The sequence below is a fragment of the Aptenodytes forsteri genome, unplaced genomic scaffold (assembly GCF_000699145.1).
Source record: "Aptenodytes forsteri isolate BGI_AS27 unplaced genomic scaffold, ASM69914v1 Scaffold8, whole genome shotgun sequence".
Taxonomy (NCBI): domain Eukaryota; kingdom Metazoa; phylum Chordata; class Aves; order Sphenisciformes; family Spheniscidae; genus Aptenodytes; species Aptenodytes forsteri.
The window spans coordinates 6642499-6648498 of record NW_008796218.1 but is presented as its reverse complement, the minus strand read 5'-3'; positions in this window follow the sequence as shown (position 1 = coordinate 6648498).

Sequence of the window (6000 nt, the reverse complement as noted above, 5' to 3'; positions counted from 1 at the left end):
CCAGAAGCCTCAGAAGCAACTTGAGACATGGTTCCAGCTCCCACAGTCAGGGCACAGACATTCCTGCTGCTGAAGGAAGGACTGTGGTCAACAATGGGGTTTGGAGGCCCTTTTCTGCTGCCTGCTGAAACAGGACACCTGTATCTCCAACAGGTAATTATTTTTAGACAGATTTTCTATTAAGGCTCAAACTAAAAATATCGGGATACTTTTTTCTCCCCTTTTTACATGGGTGCTGTTCACACAACTGCTGCTCTCCAAGTCCGTGTGCTTTTGGGAGATAAGAAACACCACGGGGATGCTAGTGTCCCATACTCCACTTCTGCTAGCGATTCCTCTTTTTTTAACCTCTTCTGCCTGAAAATTCCCATTTTTTTGTGGAGAGCTGCTGCACAGGGTGGCACAACTGTCCCCAACAGCTCTCACTCATACCCTGCAGGGATTGAACCAGCAACGCGCGCGGGGACGACAGCCTGTGCCACCAGCATTGCACGAACATAGGAGTGTTTTAAATTAATTTGGCTAATGTAACTCTGTACTCACACACACTCCCCATGCCTGCACAGTGAAATGGTTTTGCTCAGAGTTCGGTCGCCTCCAGACATGTGGGTCGCTACCCTTTTCTTTTGTAAGGCCTACATAGAAACATTTCCACTTAAAATATCACATCCCTACGTATTTCTCACACTTTCAATGGCCTGAAAGCTTAAGATAGTTTTTGTTTTCAGGACAAGCAGTGGCGAGCCACAAGAACACAATTTTTGAGATTATGGAAACCTCCCAAAAACTAGTTTCAGAAAACTGAAAGTAGCCAACATAACCTATGAAAATGGGATTGGGCAGCATTTAGAAAGATACGGCTACATCAAGCCAAGTGCTGTAAACACACTTGGTGTGCAATTATTTAGAATCACAATAATGTCCCATTAAAAATACTCATTTTTAAAACTGAAATGCACCGTATAGCAAATACTAACTGAAGCATTCGAGTTTTAGAACAGATGATGTAGAGAAGGCTATTAAAAAAAATACAACCTCCATCTCTTTCTCTATTAATAGCCCACAGAGAGAGATGCAAAGCAATTCCTAGTAAGTGATTCAAAACAACCTAGCCACTGGCTGTGGCTTGCTTCAGTCATATATGAAGGTTTTTTCTTTAAAAAAAGTTAAAGAATTTAAGCTTTCAATAAATCCCTCCCCCTGAAATGTCAAAGCTGCAGTTTCCTTCCCAAACTCAACCTAAATATAACTGGTGCTGCACTGCTTTCTGAAGTCTACAGGCACAGGTATTTAGTGAGAGTAAGTGGCAAACTGAAATTCTGAAGTCCCATTGTATAGACTTTAACTAATGAATTGCTGCCTGCCGGGTTAAACCACAACAACTGCTAATCACTAGAACAGTTTAAGTGGGACAAAATCAAATGGAACAGTTCAGGGTTTGTACAGAGAAGGAAGTATTTCTGAAGAGAAGACAAAGGTATGAGAGGAAAGGAAAAAAGGAATAGAGAAAGAAATACACAGCAGTAACAATTGTTTTAAAAGAAAGTTTATTTCCAAACTGAGAGCAAATAAGAAAGGGAACTACTGAATAAATATGTAACTATAACAAAATGCATAGTTGTTATATAAGGACTGCATTCATAGGCTCTACATATGTGCTGTTCTGAATTTCCATCAGTTGTTCTTTTGCTGTAGTTTGACGGGACCGTAAACAGTTGTGTTGAAGAGAAGATCATTTTCCCCCAGACTGAGTTGGCAACTCTACTATCCTGTCCACCACAACAACCACTATAACTAGCATTAGGAGGCCTATAAACAGCCTAACTAAAAAGCATCGCATAGCCAATACCCTTAGTCAGAAAGCACATTAGCAATGGACGTCATCACAAGAGGAAGAGAGGTGAGCGTGGAAGAGCTCTGCAGGCTTCCACTGTGCCATACTTTATGAGCCAAACTCATCCCAAATTCTCTGAAGCTGATTAAATTGCACCTTTGAGCCTCTGTAGATCTTGCAAACTAGAGTCCTGATCCTCCAAATAGATGTAACAGCACATAACCTGACGTCCAGGCAGTGCCTGACTGATATTCCTACAAATTTGAGTGGTTTAAGGGTTTTCAGGATATTTGCAAAATTGGCTTCTGGTTTTCTTTAATACTTGCTTTTAAATTAAAAAAGTAAGTACATCAGCCTGGTGCACTGAAGATTTTGCTACCAGAAATACTTATCTGGGGCAGCACATGCTCACTGACAAACAGCTGCTTTTAACTAGGAGTTTTCAAGCTCAAGGGAAACCATTGTTCCCTCTTTTGTGGGTAGCAGGGGAACCCAAATAATGATGAATGGGAAGGAAATGGAACAATGGCCAATTTGTCTAGCTGTTAGAGGAAACTGCCACAGAAGTGGGTACACTGCCATCTTGTTAGGATTTCCTGCACTTACAAGTTCATCTGCAGTTCCCTAAAACCACTTTGATCAAATTGGAAGAGTTCTGCCAAAAACTAGATGAAACCCATTCTACATCAGCCAGCATAGTCGTGAAACTATGATGAGTTCGTCTTACGAGAAGGGTAAATGGAGTGAAAAAGCAGAAGAGGAGGAAGGTCAAGTTGCTTATATGAAAAACAGAAACACTACAGCCACCTGTGCCAAGGCTGTTGCTGGAGAACCAAGAGCAGGGACAGATCTGTGCTATTCCCAGCTTTTCTCTTGGGTTCCAGCCCGTACCTAGGGACCAGCGTGCTTGTCACTGGTGCCAGTGATGGCGTTCCAATGTTCACGCAAGACTTGGCATATACAGGGCTAACAGGTCTCAGTGGTAGTGTGCCAACTGGGAGATGTCTCTGGGCCACTGACAGCTTTACAAGTGAACAGTTTAAAGATTATTTTATCTGGGGTTGTGCTGCTAACAGCTGTTTTTCTTCATTACAAGGTCCAGAGTTGAATGGGTTCTCCATCAAAGGTGGACTTTGTGTCCAAAGACATGCCTGTAGTTGATGCTGCCAGTCCTTTTACCCTTCTTAGCCAATAGTCTGCATGCAGATAGAGCATTTCTCAAGGATGTATTCACCCAGGAAGTGTAAATAGTAAGAGCAAGAGAACAAGGTGGAGAATAGAATGGGGAATTTGACAGCACATAGGATGCCTCCCAAAGTATAGAGCAGCTTCTGGGCCCAAAATCTGGGAATTTAAGGGAAGATCTGAAGATACTCAAAAAGAAGTTATAATGTACAAGGTACATTAAAAAAGCACAGGTTTTGCCAAGCAGTCACATACAATTCAGTATTTCTCTGTGACTATGACAGCACACACTCTTAACAGTTTTTAGTCACTCCCTTTTTGCCTGTTAGGTCTGCCTCTTAACACTTGAAATCTCTGCTTACAAAGAAAATGGCAAAAGAATCTGTTCCAAAGAGTTGTATTCAGATCAGAAATTTCCTCCAAAACATCCTAAAAGTTGAAGAGACAGAATGATTGCCATGACTGAAAACAGGTACAATTAGAATGCCCCATTCCTGTGCTGAAGTGAAGTTAAAACGATCAGAATAGAAGTCAAGATTTTGTACCTGCAATTAAAAACCTCAAAATGTCTAATGCACAGAAACTAAATAGTCACTACTAGTTTACCAGTATCACTAGCCTTCTTCCTTTTTCTCCTTCAGGGAACATGCAAAACCATAAAAGAGGTACTCAGCCTTTTTTCAAATTTACTACTATTCATTTTAATAATCCCTTATGCATATTGTTTAAGGTAAGACATTTTGCAAACATTTTTTAGAGATGCAGATAAAAAGATAAAAGCGTACTAAGAAGTTCAAGAAGCTCATCCACCTTCCCGTTAACACTATCCTCAGGAACCTACATACATTCAAAAATCTGTCTCTTATTGTCTTGAATATATCTGTTTAAAAACAAAAAGCAGCTAATCCTGTCTGTCCCACAAACCATTCTTGTACTTTCTGATTTTTCAGTCATTACAACCTATATTCAAATCTGAATTAGCTCTACACCAAAGCAAAAAGCCCACTGGAGATGTAGATTTGGAACATTGTTGTGTCTACAGGAGCTTTCTGCAGCCATGTGGTAATTTCTGTTACGCCAGCACACCTGCCAGATGTTAGGAAGTCAGCCTCTTTTCCTTGTCTTGCCTCACTAAAGATACCTGCTCAGAAGCCTCTCAGCCAAATACTACAGAATCGAGCAGTAACATGATGGAGAGTCTAAAACTCCCCAGAAAAATAAGTAAAATACAGCAGCCAGTCAGCCTAAAGGCTGGTGAGGGATTTAAACAAAGGAAAGGATAAAATGCTGGGGTTTTGACAGTAACATAAGACACTTTTTTGTTATAGAAAAAATTCCGCACAATCACTTGTGCCCTGAAAGTGTAAATGTTTTGCCATTCCTTTGAGTAAAATGCTTCAAATAATCTAAACAGAACAAAAATAATCCAAATAAAATCTCTTACTGCTTCAGAACCTGAGATGGATGGGATTTAAGGGGGTCACATTTCCATTAGAGATAAATACACAGACTGTGTAGGACAAAATGCTTGCTTGTTGATATAAGCTTGTATGTTTATTGGGATAATTAAAGTCTGCTTTGAATATAACCCTCAGTTGAAAAAGTCTAGTATCACATTCCTGATAGGGTTAGGTGTCAACCACTTACTGCTAATGGTGATGGTCTAATTAGATTGTTAGATTTTCCTTTGGCCAAGTGAACTTTACTAACAATGAAAAATAGCATCAAAAGAATGTCAAACTGCTGGTAACACCTAAGCTACATTTTAAAACACATAACACAACAAGGAAAAATGCTTGTTTCTATGCCTTATTTGGAGTGTAGTACACTATTTATGACACAAGAACTGAAAGTGGCTTTTGATTTTTTGGTCTCTTGTCATAGGGGTCCAAACTTTGGAAGGTTTTTATCAATGGAGCAAAAAATACTTTTGGGGGATCTGGTGTTCAAATATATACTGCTTTGCAAAAAAATAGGAGTACCTTATTATCAACAACCAGCTGGAGTTTGAATTTATGCATCTGCAAAGACAAGGGATGCATTAATTTGTATCTTTTTCAAGACAAAAATGATGCAGGCTGAATAAAAACATTTTTAAAGTTCCAAGCAACTGTAAAGTAATAGCTGAACAGGACACAAGTTACCCTTCATTTCCTGTCTCTTAACGCCTTTCTGCTTAAGAAAATCAGTTTGCTTCCCACCCAACTATTAGTGAAATTTCATCTGTGCTACATTTGAAAATTACACAGAAAATTTTACAGAACATTTAATTGTTTTCATTCAATGACAAACTAAGACTGACTGGAATAGGTTTGTTATAGGGCACTTCTGCATCTTGGCAAGTAGAAGCTATGGTCAACCTAAGGTGTGCAATCTGACTAACCTCAACAGCTGTAGTGCTGAAGTTGCCAGATTCAGAAACACTCTTGATCACATCTTTACTCCGTACCATCTTTTCCTGGTGGCTAAATACCGATTAAATAGCTTCCTGTCTCTGGGGAAGGCTCCCTGACTCTGCACTCTGAGAAGTACACAGCATGCAATGATTTTTCTGTATTGTAGAACAGCATGATCATCACAGAAACCAGAGCATCCAGTCAAACAAATTACTCCCAGCAGTATTTGAGGGGTTATGATGGTTAGGAACTAGAATAAAGTTTAGGAAACTGCCTTCCAAGCACAGACATTTTGTTTATCTGGACTATCAGCTCTGTCCTTCTCTTGTGTGCTAAGCAGACACCACATGCCTTTTCTCCCACACTGTGCCTGAATATCTCTGGTATCGGTCAGCTGATCGGTTGCTGAGATTAATTATACCATCAGGGATTAGGGCTGTTTACAACTTGGTTGTCAGGCTTCAGGATTTACTCTTATAAAAACACACTCTTCCAGCGTCAGCCTATTCATGTGTGCTTTGGCATTAGCTCTTTAGGGTAAAAACTGTCCTATTGTTATGCGCAGTGTGTCTGGCACAATAGGTC